The following is a 19,474-nucleotide window of genomic DNA, read 5'->3' on the forward strand; positions in this document are numbered from 1 at the left end:
ATTTTCATGGCAAATTATGGATTTATATATTTTTTTATATTTCTATAGGTTTTAACATAAATTGGATGTAATTTGGTTGATAAATAAATGATATTGATATTATTATGATATTAAATGCCTTTTATTTCGATCAATATTGTCTGTTTGATTTTTAGAGGTATGTACTCTGAGACATGTTGTTTGAAAAGAAGAAGGTATGGTTTTAGCTTTATTGTGCCCTAAATATGTAATGACATCAAAAAGTTTTGAAACTGGCTTAAATATTACTTAAATAAATCATTATAATAAATCAGGTAAGGATATGGCATGAAGGTTTACTATTCTGCAAATATGACATCATTAATGTGAAGCATTTTTCTGTTTTTAACAGAAAAAGCCTCAAAGTGGCACATTTCAAAGATGATTTTCCTTTAGAAAACAGTGTCCACAGCCGTCGTCCACGTTATTTTTTTTTATATTTTGTGCAAAATTCAATAACAAATCACATATCTCAAGATCTTTGTGGGCGATGCCTGTGGACAATGTTATCTGAAAGAAAATTCCATTGAAAATTGGTGTCTTCTGCAACTTTTTAAGAAAATACGGGAAAATGCACATGTTTATGACGTCATTATTAGCATTTAAAATCACATGTGAGAAGAATGATTTGTATGATTTTTCTGCATTGAATTTCAATTATTTAAAAACATGATTTTTCAACTTTAAAACCAGTTTAATTTTTTTAGAAAATCACAGGGCAAAATTTGTATGGAAACCATACCTTCTTCTTAACCTGCAAAGAAATTCATTTTACTGGTATTTTAGTTAGTCCATGACTTATTTAAGGTATTCAAATAAAAATATATCAGTTTGACAGAAACCTTCGAAAGTATGGACCTACTTTAATTGTAATTCCTACACATACAAAAAAAAATATTTTTTATTTTCTTCATCAGGTCAATATTGATATTTTTTTTCCCCTTTTTTTTATTAACACAGAATGGGTGACATTGGAGTTGTAGATATAATCTCTATCCTTATTATTCTCGTTGAATTAAAGCTTCCTGAAAGTAATGGACTGAGTTTGAAAGGACTTGTTCTGAATTAAAAAATAATTCTAAAATCACTTTTAATGGCATCGACAAGAGAAAATGGTGAGAATTCTTGTGGATTACAGCATTTACCAGACTTCATGCGTCATATTATTTTGAAGAAGTGCTTCAGCGTTCGTATTATTATCAGTGTGATTTTTTATACAATTCAGCTAATAATAACTTTAGTTGCTGAGGTGTCTATTTTCTGGGATTTGAAAAAATATATTGTATATGCCATTTGTGCAGCTCTTATTTATTGTGTTCTTCTAGCCGCTTTGTTGATTTTTGTGGTAAAAATCAAGATAACAAAATATTGCCCTCACAAGAGACAACAACCGCAGAAACAAAATCAAGTATTACCAGTAGGAACGTCAATTGTCCAGATCCATAAACACAGCGAAAATTGCTTTAAGATAAAGAATAATTTATCACTATCTGCTCACTACCTTTACGTATTGGGTTACAAAGGAGTGGATATTGCCATTGACAGTTTATTTCTAGTATTATCTGAGCATTTGGAAAAGTCTTCTTTATACTATCCTCTGTTTATTCTTTCTATTGTTGAATTAATTCTCGATGTGCTTGAATTTGTTAGAGTTTTTATTTTATGCATTGTTGTCTAGACATGTCGAATACTTTGTGTAATCTATCATTATCAACAATCTCGATTAAAGTCAATTTTTCGTAAATCCTATAATTGATACAGTGACCTTGTCAGTAAATACAATTTTTCATTTAGTCTAATGCAGACTGTCATTTTCATACTAATTGATATTCTATTATTTATACACGTAATCAACAGCGGATTTTACCGTTATTTCCTAATCATGAAAAGAAGCACACGGTTGGCGTGACTGGTCAACAATGGATGCCCACTCCTCCATGGCACCTGAGCCAATCTTTAACGTTTTAGAGGTCCGTTGTTGCTCTGCTTCTATTTTGTATTGTTTTATGTACTTTCATATTGAATATTGTTCGTTATATCAATATATTTCATTTAAGAGTGAAGACATCTAAATATTTAGATACTAAAATTGATTTTCTTTTGGAGGGGGGAGGGGGTTGGCTTAAATGCAGATTTATCTTAACTGAACTTATTTTTAGATTATCTGTAACTTTTTGTTTTGTTTTCTTTTTGATGGAAAGGAGGTATGCTGTGTTTAGTGCTTTTATTTATTTCAAAGTGAAAGCGCTTTGGTTGATTTACTTTTCATAATTATATATAGAGAGAATAAAACATACCTTTTTTTCTTTTTTATATCACATCCTGATTCAGACCGAGACACCAATATCAGCCAGAGGGCCAAGACCCGAGAGCCGATATTGGTCGAGGGCTGATACAGGATGTGATGTGGAAAAGGGTAAGCATTAATATGATTATTACATACTTAGTGATAAAATACAGCATACATTAATTTGGAAAGAAAATAAGTAAATAATCATGGATGGATTTCTTACAAACATGTGCATGTACATGGTCTATTGTATCATACGGTTTTGGTTTGTTTCTTTTTCTATTTCAATGCACTCGATCCGTAATTTGAAAATAATATATTTTTTGTAAATTAAAATTAACCTTATTAAAAAAAAATAAAATTAAGAGAATATAAACCCACAAGAATTGTGTATGATCACAAGGTTTAATTTACTAGGGTTGTGATATTGATCCGTATCAGCCCTGCAGGGCTGATAACTTATATAGACTCTGTAAATCCATATCAGCACTGTAGGGCTGATACGGCTAATGTGACGTCAGGCAGAATATGCAGAAATCCTGTATTTATTACTAAGTATGTAATAAATTTGATTTATTAATAATATTTTTGGCCTATTAGTTCGATGGAAAATGATATCAACTAAAAAAAAAAATCCGGAGAGAGCGAGAGAGAGAGCAATTTAACTGAGATATATTGTTCTTTCATACAAAATCATGTTTACCTGTGATTCTCTTGCTTAAAATAATGTTGAATTAAAATCTAGAATTTTAGAGTGTTTTGTTTTTATACGAAGTTATTACTGACATGCATATTCAATCACTACAAATGCTAAAAATGTATTTGTCCGCTAATGCAAAATATATATCAATGAACATATACTTTTTCTACTAGAAAAAGGAAAACGAGTAAAATTCAAAGAATAGGATTGAAAATCTAGCTCTAAATTCATTTCGACCTTAGATAAACATGTTTGATCGCAAAGTGCAAATTTATGATTTAAAAGACAAATAGCTATACTAACCATTTAACCACTTATTTAACGTAGCATATAAGCAAAACTAAGTTAAATTACAATGCAAGCTTCAATGACAAAGTAGAAAATATTTCACTCTATTAAATTTTCAATTTATTTTCAGTCTCTAGCCTCAATTGAACCAAGTAGTACCGAAGTTTAAAAAAATCCTTCTTTTGACATTCGATTTTAAAGAGAAGAAAACATTAAAGTAATAGAATATCATCGAGCTGTTTCGTGACAAGTGGTTCTTATTAAGCTGGAAACGTATTGAAATCGAAAGAAAGTTATTCCAGAAGGTTAATGGTTTGTGTTTCTTGGAAACATATAAACAAAACAGAGTATTCGTATAATACGAGGGTTGTCCAAAGAGTTCATGGACAATGTCTTGTAATCGGTTCTGTATATATCCATTTTTTTTTCAAAATATTTCATGAAAAAAACAAGGAAAATTAATTTTTTATTGATCGAACGTTATATTTTGAAAAATTTGCGCTCTTGAAAGGTCAGAGATAGTGCACACAGATCAGTCTGACGTTTAGCTATTTTCATTATACCGTCAAATATTTGGATTTAAAATTTTTAATACTATTCATGGATACCACTACATTTTCTTTATTGTGTCACACTGCAAAGTGCTAGCAATAACCTTTGACTATACGTAATGATTTATTTAATTTTTAAAATTCAAAACAATGCTCGAAAATTACGAGTGTCATCTATATAAACAGCTTATATACACAAGCTGCACAGCCCTTACCGATGCTGCGCTAGATTTAGAACAGTGTCATCAATAAAATTTTCTATTTTCAGTAAAATACATTTGTATTTAAATTCTTAAAGCATAGGCGTCGGAACCGGGGGGGGGGGGGGGGGGGGCTGCGCCCCCCCCCCCACTTTTTTTTCCAAATATATACTTAGTATAGGGACATTGAACATATCTTCCTAAGTTTAGCCCCCCCCCCCCACTTTCCACTGATACGTCTTAGTATAGGTTAAAATGGGGAAAGTGGTGGTGTTTGGAAGAAAATTTTTGGTACTGAAGTTCCCCCCCCCCTCCGAAATAGGATGTTGTGTTTGGGAAATAGAGGTTTCCTTTTTTTTTCTTTGCTTGTCAGCTTTTTTTTGAGGTACAATTTTTTTTTATCACCCCCCCCCCCCCCCCCACTTTCAATTTGCTTCCGACGCCAATGTAAAGTGCCTACAATTTTGTACACAACGTTTAAAAATAGTACATGCCAATCTCATATCAATACACTAAATGTATTTTTGAAAAAAATGAGTTGTTTTAACAAATATTTTGTCTTTTACGTTGTTTCAACAGTATTAAAACATTTTTTTTTATCGGACCTGCCACGTTCGGAGGCCAAACGTCGCTATATCTGTCGAATTTCGACACATATTTGTAAGGGTTTTTGTTTGGTATTTGCACTGTCTAATTAGTAAGCGATACTTAAGATATTATAATATGATTATTGCCACTTTTTTTTTAATTACATAACTTTTTTAAAAATTAATTTTTGACTTGTTTATATGGAAAACAATCCTTTTAATCCAAACACTTTATATAAGAGTTTATGTCAGTTTAACCTTGGTCCGTGTGCATAATCTGCAATCTTTAAAGATCCCGATTTTTTTTTTATTACGTGCAATCAATAAACATTCATCATTCTGACTTGGTATTTCAAATTAAATGTTTTGGTATACAACGGATTTATAAAGAATTAAATATTTTCACAAAAAGTCATTGTACACGATCTGTTTGGACAACCTTCTCATATGTTTATTGAGAGATTAAAATTCTGTTTAAATTACAGTTCAAAAGATTCTTATTACTCTTTTCATTTATTGGTAATGATAATTACATCAAATTTAAGCGAAATTCTCTTCGTCATAAGTTTATTCGAGGACATATTCATTTCCTTTGAAGTTTTCTCATACTAGGTAGGTCCCTCTTAAATTACAAGTGTACGAATTCATTTTCTCAATAGGTTAATAGAACGACACTTCCTAATTTTTTTTTAAATAAAGACAATATACATACGAGGACTGTCCGTAAAGTTCGTGGACAACATTGATAATTACTGACAAACATTGACAAAATATATACAACTATTATTTTCATTAAATCTATGTTTCATTTTATAAATATGCAAGTTTTTAACAAAAACAAAGCACATTTTTATCAGATACAAAAAAGACATTCAGTCATACCTGGAGCACTAAAACGAGAATTGTTTGACGTTATCCGACGTCAAAAGCGAAATACAAGCACATGTAACTTTTCTGAACAGAGTCAACGTTTAGCTCAATAATTGCTTATGTTGTTTTAAAAAGTCATAAGAATATGCACAAAATGTTCAGGTTTTATTTGTAAAATAATATTTAACAATGCCTGTCTCATATATCCTGCAAACATCCAACCACTGTCCGTGTAAAGACGATTTCATATCCGGAAATATGGCAAAATCATGATCACGACACGAAATTCATTTTTTACAGCACTGCTATCTCGGAATGATGGTTTTCCTTCACGCATGTCATCCTTTAAACTGTTTATTCCGTACGAAAATATTATATGCCACTTAAGGGGGCCGACTATAGTTTTATTGTGTGAAAACTACAATAGCGGAACTCTTCATTTTTATACCATATATTACTTACATTAACTTCAGTGTACATGCAAAGTTTGGGCGAAATCTACCGTCCAGGTATTTTTGAGGGACCGTCTCAAAATACAGTTACATTTACTATAGGATTATATAGGGAAATGCCAATTTTTAGTACTTTAAAGTAAATTATACAAATACTACAATAGAGATTTTGTTCAAACTATAGTATTTGATGCGTAATACTATATTATACAATATATGTAAGAAACACAGAATTCTATCGTCTTGTTACCAGAGGGGGCATCTCAAAATGCTAAAAATAAGCAAATTTTACTATTTTTATAGAGTATTACAAAATATGACGTACAGAGTGGATTCACATGAAAACATAATAAAAATATTGGAGATATTCTCAAATTTCCATATTTTAAATTTTCAAGAGCGTATCTTTATTACTTTTTATTTAATAATATTTTTATTACCCCTTTCTTTAAGAGTTACAGACTATCATAACGTCAAAAACACACTGCAACGACGTCAACCTACCTATCAATTGCAAAATCGGTTAAAAACCCAGTTATATCAAATTGTAATTATATTTTCATACCTATAATTTCTTAATTTTGTTTAATTTTAATAATTAGGCGAAAAAAAGTTGCATTTAAACAGTAAATACGCTTCATTTTACTATGATGCTCGAAATATTGCGCAATGGAAACTATAGTTGCCCCCCTTAAATACTAGTGAACGACTTCTTGAACTATATATTGTTTACAGAATGTATTGGTCCCTGTAGGTGTTTTTACGATGTCTACGCAGAATTTTATCACTGTTCACTGATCCACCTATTCCGAAACCGTCTCTTTTTTTGAACAATTCCAATCCTGTCTTAAGATGTTTTAACTTTGATTGCTACGCCGTATTGAAACTTTGAATGTTCAAATTTTGCAGATTTGACGTGATAGCTTCTGTCAATCTCATTATGTAATTTTTTTTTCAAAGTAGTACGCATGTGCAAATTCAGAGTTGGACAAGTTATGAATGAAGAAGGACGTGGTCCTTCAATTAGCAACTTCAGTTCGTGTCTAAGTTAATATGGTTAACTATTTTTTTTCAATTGACACATTGATAAGACTTACTTAATTACAAAACTCGAGGAGTTTTGTTTTTTTACGACTATTATCTACAAAACTTGAGGAGTTTTGTGTTTACGACTATTATAAAGCGGTTCTTCGACTACTTTAGGATAAAGTCGTAAAAATGGCGGAACAGATGATTCAAAAGAAACAATTACGGAGTACTACTAGCTTTGAAGAAGAAGTAGACTCAGAAAAGACGGACGGAACATGTAAAAATAACGATGTTACTAAAAAGAACTCTAAAGTCGAGGTTCAGGGGACAGAGACTAAGAAACATGGTAGTTCTGTCGGTAGTACGGTAAGCGCTACAAGTACAAGGTCCAGCGGGACGAAAAAACCTGTGAAAGTTGTGGCCGATGTCCATAACAGCGGTAGTACACAAAACGATAATCAAATTATGTGTATACTGAATACAATTTTTGAAAATCAGAAAAAAAAACAAGATGAACAGATCGGTACATTGAACAATAAGATCAATATGATAGAAAACGAATTTCAAGAATGTGATGATTATGAAGGTTACGATGATGATCAGAAATACGACGAGAGTTGTAGTAATGTTTAGTATACAGATGAAAATGTTGAAAATTCAGATAATGCTTCTGGGAAAAAGAAGAGTGATTATTTGGACACAGAAGTTGTTCACGAAAAATTCAAGTCGTTTTAAGAACATGAATAAAAGATTTAAAAGCAGAGAAGTGTGTGATGTGTGGAATGAGACTTTGGCTACAAATATAACAGATTTGTCAAGAAACGGACTGAATGAAGATCAATATTCAGATATGATTAAAGATGAAAATAATGCAAGACCAGAAAACTGTGAAGGACTGAAAATCAACTCATTTGGGATATTATATCTCAAGAAGCTAAAACCATTGATAGAAAGATGCAAAACATAGAAACTTCTGTTATTAAAGGTTCTATCATCCTGGCTAAAGTTGTGAACAAGTTGGCAAATGTTGAAAATGAATTAGATGATACACAGAAAACGACATTGGGAAAAATTATAGATGAATGCAATGACAGCTTAGCTCTATTTGGACATGCAAACAAACAAGTAAATATGACAAGACATGAGCTTATAAAACCAGAATTAAGACACGAATACTTGCTTTTGTGTGTACAGACTGTACCTTACACGTCATGGGTGACGATATCTCAAAAACTGCAAAAGAAATTGAAGATTGTAGCAAGATTGGTCATAAGCTGAACAGTGGAGGATCATTTCGAAGGAAATAAGAGGACGTTTCAGGGGTCGTAGACCTAGAGAACGTTGAGATTATTACAATAACATTACTGCATACAATCCAAATTTTTCTAACAGAAACAGTGGTGGAAGTAGTGGCCATTTCTATTCAAAAAACTTCAAGAAGAGCAATACACTGTCACAACAGAAAAGGAAGACTCAATAAATGATGAGGTTAATGGCATCAATTGACATAAGACATGCCTATCATACAATTCCAATAGCAATTGAGCATCAAAAGTATTTGAGATTCAGATGGTAAGGAAAAATATTTCAATATACCTGCTTACCATTTGGTTTGTCTTCAACACCTAGAATATTCACAAAAGTTCTCAAACCAATTTTTGCTAAACTTAGAATATTAAGTTATCATAGTATGACCTACATTGATGATGTTCTACTGTTTGGAGATACTATTGATGAGTGCAGAATGAATGTGAACATTACAAGAGAATATCAAGAAGAATTTGGTTTTGTGATTCACAGAAAGAAAAGTCAATTCGAACCTAAAAAAAAAAAAAAATTCACATTCAAGGGAAACAGAATAAATTATGAGAGAATGATAATTGAACTGACCGAGTAGAAGAAGAAGAAAGACATTATTTACGCAAGTGAGTTAAGGCTACATATAGAGGTTTATATGCAAAATATCTAATTAAATTCCATAATTGCGCTACCTACCGCACAAAAAATGTAAAGACTTGTTTTCTTATACATTTTTGGTACCCACGACATGCGATAGCCAGTACACATTATGACGTCATATTATGACGTCATCGACCTCTACTAGACAACTTTATAAGAAACATCAACAAGATCGGTTCGGCGCAAGGGCATACCTTTCTTTGTTTAATAGAAAAAAGGTATAAAATGACGCAGAATATTCAAAGGATTTAAGATATTGCTGCACAAATGTCGGAACTGCAGTTGTTTGGTTACTATTCGTGCAGTTTTAGGTTTAAAAAGGGTAAAAATTCACAGTCCGGTGTAAGTTTCCTAAAATTTGTTATCGATAGAGAAAGTGCATAGGATTTGTGCATCAATTTTATTAATTTTAAGAACATTCTCCTTAATATTACTCATTGTTTATTTTAAATTAGATAGGATATGCCCTTGCGCCGGCGTGATTTTGTTGATGTGATTCAAAACCTTGAATGGGTGAGAACAATGACGTCATAATATGACGTCATAATGTGCACTTGCATTAATAAACTGTCAGTATTAAGTATGTATAAGAAAATTTATTTGAACTTTCTCTGTACACAAAATATACAATTTATGAATTTTTATTAGCTCATTTGCATAGAAATATCCATATTTACAATGTAGCCTTAACTCACCTGCGTATGAAGAATGCAAGTGTTAAATGAATCAAAATCAAGCAAAAATAAGAACTGTAGCTCGAGTCATTGGTCTGATTATGTCGATTTTTTCAGCTTCAGAATTAGGACAATAACATTGCAGATTGCTAGAAAAAGAGAAAAGAAAGCATCTAAAAGAAGCTAAAGGGCATTGTGATTCATTAATGCCAATTACTATGGAAATGAAAGAAGAGCTTAACTGATGGTGTTCCAATATTCATTCTCAAATCAGATTTATTTCCAGAGGTAATCCAGAGATTTCCATTCAAACGGATGCATCTTTGTCAGGTTAGGGAGCAATATGTACACAAGATAATATCAAAACTGGTAGAAGATGGAAAGAAGAAGAAAAATCAAATCACATAAATTACTTGGAAATGCTTGCAATTTACTTTGCTTTGAGATCTTTTGTGAATATTGTGAAAAACAAATATGTAAGAATATTATCAGATAATACTGCTGCCATTAGTTATTTTAATAATATGGGTGGTATAAAATCTGAAATGCACAATAAACTTGCAGTGGAAATATGGGAATGGTGCATTGAGGGAAACATTTGGTTGAAGTGTTCTCATATTCCAGGGAAAAACAATAAAGAAGCAGACAAATTATCCAGAGAGTTTAATGATCGAGTAGAGTGGCAATTAGATCATGATATATTCTTACAAATTTGTTCAAAACTAGTGTTTCCAGATAGAGATTTGTTTGCATCAAGACTTTATACACAAGTTGAAGTGTTTTGCTCATGGAAACAAGATCCAGAATGTAGTTATGTTGATGCAATTTCATTTAATTGGAGATTTTGATTATCTTTATATTTTTCTACCTTTTAGTCTGATGGGCTTGTGCATCAAGTAGATTCAGGGAAGACCGGGCAAGTGGGATTATCATTTCCCCATTATGGCCCACTCAGACTTGGTTCACAGAATTAATGAAAAATATGGTCGAAAATCCAATTTTACTTCCGAGAAAGAAGGATCTACTTCTATACCCTCACAAAAAAGAGGTTCATCCTCTGTGGGAAAAAAATTACCTTGATTCCATGCCAAGTGTCCGGCGAACTCACAGAAACCTTGGATTCTCAGGAACATGACATCATGGAAAACCGGTACTAAAACAGTATCAAACGTTCAATAAAAGATGGTTTCAGTACTATTTTGAATGGAAAATTGATCCAATTTCACCATCTGTAAACAATATTTTGGAATTCTTGACTTTACTTTTTGATAATGGACTGAGTTACAGCTCTCTCAATACAGCTCGAGGGGCTTTGTCAGCTTTGGGCATAAAGTTAGATGGAACCAGCGTTGGATCCCATGCTCTTGTTATCAGATATATGAGAGGCGTTTATAATATTAGACCAACTAAACCCAGATATTCTGGAACATCAGATGTATCCTCAGTTCTAAGACTGTTTAAGAAATGGTCTCCTGTAAAGAATTTAAGTTGTACACAGTTAACATTGAAAATTGTTATGTTAATTGTTTTGACAAATGCTGCAGGAGCTAAGTCAATTCATCTTATTTCTGTAAATAACATGAAAAACTGTTTTAATAAATATATATTTGAATACTCTGGATTGATAAAGCAATGAAGACCGGGGTATAAAATGCCTGTTGTACATATGAAAGCAAATTCTCCAGATAGGAGACTTTGTATACATGTTGTGGTAAAGGAATATTTATCAAAGACAGCACCTATTAGAAATGGGCAACAATCACTTTTGTTAAGTTATGTTAAATCTCATAAGGCGGTTACAAGAGACACCGTGTCTAGATTGATAAAAATGGTTATAAAACTTTCTAGTGTTACAGTAATACAGATGTATTTGGATCGCATAGTGTAAGATCTGCTTCAGTGTCAAAAGCGAAATCAGTAGATGTGCCAGTAGATGAAATTTTAAAGAAGGCTGGATGGACTAATGCTACAACATTTTCCAAATTCTACGAAAAAGACATCATTGTTGAAAATGAAAGATTTGCGTCAGGCATACTTTCAAAGAAAAATCAGAATGGGAGACTTTTCAGTAAGTAAAATAGTATTATGATCAAGTAATTTTTCTTGTACTTTGAAACATTTGATCATAATGGGCTTTGAAGTCTCACATAATTCCGGAAGTAATCATGACGAAATGGAATTTAAAAATTTGACGAGACTTACCTTGGTTAAGTCGAAGTCTGATTGTAATTCTATGAGTCATTATAATTACTGTAGGGATTATGTGCTGCCACCACTCCCTACACAATTATTCAGATAGTCATACTGTTCACGGTAGCCTAGTGATAGAGCGTTCGCTTCGTGATCGGGAGGCCCGGGTGCGATTCTCGTTCCCGGTGCCGCGTCAAACCTAAGACGTAAAAATAGGTAGCGACTGTTCCTTCGCCAAGCGCTCGGCATCAGAAGTGAAAGTCACGGGTCTTTCGGATATGACCTTAAAAACGTAGGTCCCGTGTCACGGTAGGCGCTGGCACGATAAAGAACCCTCACTGCTCAATGGACCTGAGTGCCGAGTATAGGTCTAAATGTGAAGCCCTTCACCGGCATACGGTGACGTCTCCATATGAGTGAAAAATTCTCAAGAGGGACGTTAAACAGTCAATCAGATATTCATAGATGCATAAATTAATATTAGTAAGGTAATTATATTAAATACGATTACATTATGACCAAATGTTTTAATTTAAAAACTGAAGTTCCACATGCGTACGACTATCTCACATAATCCTTACAGTTATTATAATTACTCATAGAATTGCAATCTGACTTCGAAGTAACAAGTAACAAAGATGAAAAGAGGAATAATGTTGACATGTAAAAATAGAAAAAAATTGAAATAAATAATAATATAAATAATTTGTATTTCCAGTGGAGTTTTGAGCCCCTTCTGTACTAGATTTCAGTTTTGAGGTTGCAATCACAAGTGTGATTTTTTGAATAACCAATGATGTCAGCAAAATTGCGAATAAACAAAAATACACCAGAACTTTGATGATTCGAAAACTTGTATGCGAATGAACATCATTCTGTTTTCTTTCCCTGTCGAGTACTTGAAACCTATCCCAAGATCTGTAAGGTAGAAAAACTAATGTAAAAGGGTGCAAAGAATAGGTTTCATATTATTATGTACAAAGGTATACACTTTTACCTTATTTTACGACCAGTATATTTTATTTTTCTGATAAAAGGATTTCATTTATTGTATACTTTATATATGTGTTATCCTACAAACTATTATGTCAATTACTTTTCCAGATATTTTCTATAAGCAAACTTATATTGATTTTCTTTTTGAAATCTTTGGAAATGTTTTGATATAGTGTTACATACAAAAATGAGGGACATTTATAAAGATAACTATATATTAACATTTAAATCAATTACACAATTATCATGTCTTAACATAATTTTCCAAAAATTTAACAGCCCTTGAAAAAATTGAAAAAAAGGAAGCCAATGTTTAAGTGATGTAAGTATGAACAAGTTAGTACAAGCTGTGACAAGTCAATAGGAACATAAAATGGATAATTGATGGACAGTTCAATTTACCTGTTTTGCTACTATTTTTTGGTCTATTTTCAAATACTATTTTTAGTATTAATATACAAGCAACAGAATGCAAAAAATATGCATATTCTCATATCTACATGCTTATTGAATATTTCATTTGTATTTTACTTGGTTTTCAGCCTGAAGTGATTGTTTGATTCCTGAAGAGAGAATAAAGATTTGCATACTCTTTCAATCCTTGAAAATGAAAGATAGACAATATGTTTTAATCTTGCTGATAAAGAATGGGAATGAACAGTGTAAAAAATACATTTGCAAATAGCAAAGCAATGTAAAAAATGGAAGTTATTTGATAAAAATATAAAACCAAGCTCGGTTATAGTCGTTTTCCCCAAGAAGCAAATAAAGTCGTATCCAATATGCACATATACCGTTTCGTTGTTTTCCTTGTCGTTTGACTGGTATTGTTTAACATTTGTTTGATCATTGACTTCATTTTCCAGATCCTTGTAAAATATAATCATTTGCAAACACAAGTGTCAAGTATCAATGCATGTGTGTAATATCCGATAATATTTTAAATAGTGGTAATTTTTAAGGCAATTAAAAATGCATATTTGAATATATATTTGTGTGTATGCTAAGCATTTATTAGATTTTATTGCTATGTTTTCAGTTCTAAGTAAATATTGTAATGCAATATACAAAATAGTAACCTTCAAACAAATTATTGATTGCATGAAAGTTTACCTTACTTTAAGAGTACTTTATACTTATATAGAGACAACACCATATTCCGGTGAAGGGTATCAAATTTTCCTTTCCATCGGCACTCAATATCAGAAAGCAGTGGGAGATCTTTATCTTGCAAACGCCTGACATGTCGAAGGGCCTCCATCTACATGTACATACGAGGGTCATTCAAAAAGTTCGTAGACTTTTGTCCTAACTTTTTTATCTAACGTCATATTATATCCTAATTTGGTACAAATATTTTAACAACAGATTGAAATAATTTGAGGAAAAAAATTGGAATGTATCCTCATATTTATTAAAATTACCAAGGATTTAGAACAGCAAAAATGGGGTCACGGAGCACCGTCAAAATTGAGTAATTTTCAAATTTTCACTTTTTAGTATTTACAGCTATAGCTCTAATAAATGGAGCTGAAACGAAATAAAATTTATAACGTTTAAATAAGGTATTGCTGTATTAATTAAAATGAAATCAGGTTTTGTAATATCTCGTTCCATTTAAAAGATATCAGCTTCTAAATACATATGGACTTGATTTAAAAAGGCAAAAAATCATGACGTTTGAGGACGTCACGGAGCAGCAAGTAGCAATAAAATTAGACTTTACATTCGGGAAACTTTTTCTACAAGCTTAAAAAACCTTATAAATCAGGATCTGTATGACAAAAAATCTGTGTATTTGTATTAAGTAGAAAATACAATTTTTGAGTGGTAGCGAGTTTGAATCGGACGATGGATTGTCTGCAAAGAAACAGGTTAAAGTTAAAAATATTGTCAAAAGAGTTAGGAACGTTAGATTGTGATGTGTGCTTCAATGTTGCAGAAATAATAAAGTTACACGGCAAATCAAAGAAATTGAAAACAATAACATTCTTATTCAAGCTATTTTATTACAATTGTTAGCAAACCATGTGTTAAGTATTGTGGATATGTGTTTTGAATGGAAAAGACGCAACAATCCGTGTTTGAAATAACAAAAATGTATATATACATTTGACACACTTTCTCGGTGTTGTTTTTGACGTTACAATATTGGTTAACCGTGCTCCGTGGTAACAAAACATGTTGCTTTTAATTTTGGCTAACGTGAGTTATGTTTAATTAAATGGAATGAAACTTTACACTTCGACAAAATAAATGTTTATGTTTACGAAAATATGTTGATCTATAATCTTGTAATAATCATATGACGATGAGAAGCATTGTCTACGTATTTTTTGAATGACCCTCGTATATGTTCTTTTTGTAACCAGGAGGGTTGGTCTATTATCCTTCCCCGCACCCCTTTTAACTTAAAATCTGACAACTTGTTTCTCAACTAAATCTTTCGTACTTCGTTGTATTATAGATAAAAAAATATGCAAATTTGTTAGTTTCTTGTGATTTCTATACTGTTTTTAATATTATAGCACATCAAAAATTATTATATTGGCCTTTCTGATGATTATGCATATGGGATTTGTAAGAAAAATCACCCCGTGGTTTTCTGTCCAAATGCATGATAAATTATCCTATTATTTATGAGTAATTTTTTTTACGAATCTATATTTTAAGGACAAATTCCTGGAAAACGTATATTGTTGATGTACAATGTACGTGTCGTTTGACCTTAAACGTTAACATGGATAATGATTTTTCCGCTCGCTTGACACTTGTTATGAAAATCACGAGACTTTTTAAATGAGACCTTTAAAACCCAGGTCGATGGAATGGGAATCCTTGAAATGAAAATTATGAGGAACCCTTACAGCTCAGTGGTCCGTGTGCCGATAATAGATTGAAATCCTTCGCCAGTATATGATGACGTCTCTTTTTGACATAAGAACTCAAATGCAAAAAAAAAAAAAAAACAGTATTAAATACATTTTTTTTCTATATAAAAGAAATTGAAATGCAATACCTGCATACTTTATTTAACAGTTTTAAGAATTTTATTAACATGTAGTGAATAACTCTTATTTCACATAACAGTTAGAAAGAAGAATGATTTACACGAAGTAAACTTACACTCCCTGTTGATATCACTTCGTCCTCTTCTATTGTTCTCGTCTTTGATTGTCCTCCTCTTCTCAATCTTCTAAATTGATCTTCATCTGTTTTCACCTCTTCTTTCGGCATCTTCTTCTTCTTTAATTCCTTCTCGGTGTATATATCTACACCCTCGTTCATGAAAACCTGGCCCCAAGACCAAAAATTGAGAATAGACTTAAGGAGGAACAGGACCTTTAGCTGAAAAAATTCCTGTCAATGAATTTTTTTCGTATTTTTTATATTACTAATTTAATATGTGCTTTACATTCTTAAATGGTCCTATTTTTGGATTTCTTGACTTATTTAAAAGATATCGCCCCACAAATACCACCCTGTCTACAGTCTGTATGGAGTTTGGATACTTCATTTTTACGGGCCCATAACGGAGTCCATAATGCAAATTTTTACGCACAAACGATAAATATGATAAATAACACTATATACTCAAATATTTCATAATATTCATAGTGTTTAAAATATCTGAAAGCAATTGTTTTAATTTTATATAGTATTTGGGTGGAATAATTTCTGCATTTTTCAAGGCAGCTTCAACGACAAAAACCTCATTTTAAAAAGAATCTGTCAATAAATATTTCTAAATTTACGATTGAATGTCAGCCCTTCATCGAAATTATTTACTGTATAAATATCAAAGGGTGAAGCTTACCTCAATATCGCACAGGACATCGTTGAATTAGACGTAAGCATGATTAAAACGCTTCACGTTTGTATTTTCCGAGTGCGGGAAATCAATTGTGACGTCACATGAAAATATAAACATTCAAAATTATCTAAATAGATTGAATCTCTGCTACTAAACACGAAAAAATATTAATTTTGAAAAATCTGCTTCAGAAATTTATCACCATACATTGACTGTGACCTGTTTATCATGAAATAAAACTGATCATGACGGGAGTGTGTACTTGATCTCGCTGCACTGAGAATTCAAGCACTACGTCTATGACGTCACTGACGTCAGACTGCAGGGTAAAGAGAAACAAATGTGTGGATTGGGCAACTTCACAATATCTAAATGATGGCAAGATCTTTAAAAATGTTATTAATAATAATTTCTAAAATTAAATGTTTAAAAAACAATTTTCGAATTTAGAATAAAATTACACAAGAACTGTTGATTTTAACAACGTTTAACTTGTATATCATCAACGATTATGACGTGTTATGTCTCTTTAGTCATGTGACATGTGTCCTGTCTCCCCTTAAGTCAAAATTTTGATTTTTAATATCTCGAGTTTTGCTTGACGTATTTGCAAAAAAAATTTGCAATTCTTTATAACATTTAAATTCAAATATATATCATGAGAATTTTGTTTCATTGTCAATGTTATTTCAAAAGTTATACTGGTTTTAGATTTTGACTTAAGTCTGTTCTCAGTTTATGGTCTTGGGGCCTGGCATTAAAACACTTTGCAATATATTTTTTCGGCGTGTTTTTAACGTGTGAACAAAGGTTGTTTGAAATCTAAATGTTAAAACATGTACCTTGGTTTGTCCAGCTTGAAAGCAAGCTTTCATTTCAGATGGAAGTCTTCTTTCATATGCACTTTCCAAATCTTCTCTTCGAGACTCTCCATGCAGTTCCGGGGGATGTTTTGGTACCTAAAGCATATAATGAATACCTAAATTGAATTATCAAAACTAAACAAACATGAAATATATAGAACCTTTCTTTTGCTACCTACAACAAATTTATATTTTCAATTTTGTAATATGTAATCAACATTGCCAACATGTGTCGCCTAGAGTTTCGCTACTGTAAATGTTTTCTTAGCTACAAAGTCAATAATATTACAAACCTTTTTTTGAAATTCTTCTTTGGAATCCGAACAGATAGTTCGTGATATCTAAATTTCGCTAACTGCAAGATTCCATTATATCTCAATTGTTTACCAACAACATTTTTGTCAAACAACCTGGTGCTCCGTTCCTCCTTCGGTTTTATACACCTTTAATTTTAAAATATGTAAGCTATTTGTTTTAAACCATAACGTAAAATGTTTAAAGTGTTACAAAATACATGTAATTAGAATCTTCATTAACATTTGTTTTTCGTAAAATATTGTTCACTACCTGACAAAATGAGGAGTTGAACTCTCCAGTTCTCTCAACAGCTCTTTCACTGAATCCTTTAAAACAACGTAAGTATTGTATAATTTTTTCTTTTATAAAACAAGGTGAGGTTTATTTAAGTTATTTTGTATCCTGATTTATCTTTATATACATTCTTATTGTAAGACACATGCATTATGAAAAATTAAATTTACTTCAGTTCTACATAGTCTTTTCGATTTTCAAATTTCTGATTATTCAAAAAAAAAAAAAAAAAAAAAAAAAAATATTTAAGACAAACACTTATTAATTACCTGCAATTTCGGATTTTTTCACATTTTTTTTACGATAATTTTTTTACGGATATTTTTGATACTGTAGATACATATTAAATTTTGATTGGAAAAGGGTTCCAAGGAAAAAATAAATTGAATCCCAAAAACAAGCATTATGTATGATGATGCACTATGAATACTGTAGACGTACTTTTTTCCACGGGTTCATCATTCCGCAGAATCTCAAGTTCTGTTAAATCCACGCGTAGAAAATTAGGCGGATTTCTTAGACTGCCACCATATGCTTTACATTTACACTAAGTAGGCTTGGACAAATTTCCGCGGAACATTAACAGCGTACTTAGCGTTAATTAATACCACGCGGAAAAAAAGTACTTCTACAGTAATTAAAATGTATGAGTATTATACCCTATCAAAACATTAAATGAATTTTTTCTCGAAATTTATTCGTACCCTGTATGAGATAAGGTCAGTCTTTGGTTTTCTTCTTGGGCCATTATTATTCCTAAAATATAATTCATTAAGTAAACAATATTATTTAATAGATAAAAATGTGAAGGTTTATAAATTCGTGCTTTTGCCCTATATCGTTCATTTGAAAATATTTCCCTGCATAACGTTACATTTACATTTAACTAATGTAAAAGTATTCATTGACCCTATGACTTTCTAATATTAGGGTACAAAAACACCTTTTAAAGCTGTTTATCCTTCATTTTTCATTAGTTTGATTAATGGATTGTGTTTTGTTTAACGTCCCTCTCGACAATGTTTCTTTCATATGGAGATGTCACTGTATGCCGATGAAGGGCTTCAAATTCAGACCTATACTCGGTACTCAAGGCCATTGAGCAGTGACGGTTCTTTAACGTGCCAACCCCTACCGCGATACGAGACAGACGTTTTTGAGATCATATATCCGAAAGACCTTTGAGTAATACTTCTAATGCCGGGCGTTTAGCGACGGAACAGTCACTGCCTATACTTACGTCATAGGTTTGACGCACCGCCGCAAACGAGAATCGAACCCGGACCTCCTGATTAAGAAGTGAACGCTCCACCACCAGGCTATTTTTCATTAGATAATTACTATTTGAAATCAGACTATTCCATGAAATTATAATTAGTACAGCATAAAAGCTGTTGAAAAA

The 19,474-nt window shown here is 31.8% G+C and overlaps 1 long non-coding RNA gene across 1 annotated transcript; it reads right to left on the reverse strand.

Annotated features, from left to right (window-relative positions):
* Positions 1–13,398: 13,398 nt before the first annotated feature.
* Positions 13,399–18,105, reverse strand: LOC134269375 (uncharacterized). The gene is made up of 5 exons (XR_009992566.1): positions 18,049–18,105; positions 17,775–17,924; positions 17,461–17,577; positions 15,931–16,098; positions 13,399–13,673 (listed from the first exon to the last, which is right to left on the reverse strand). It is a non-coding gene; the product is annotated as an uncharacterized LOC134269375 (long non-coding RNA).
* Between the last annotated feature and the right edge of the window lie 1,369 nt (positions 18,106–19,474).

This window comes from Saccostrea cucullata, unplaced genomic scaffold (genome assembly GCF_032062105.1).
Source record: "Saccostrea cucullata isolate Sc308-1 unplaced genomic scaffold, CSIRO_AGI_Scuc_v1 ctg1087, whole genome shotgun sequence".
NCBI lineage: Eukaryota > Metazoa > Mollusca > Bivalvia > Ostreida > Ostreidae > Saccostrea > Saccostrea cuccullata.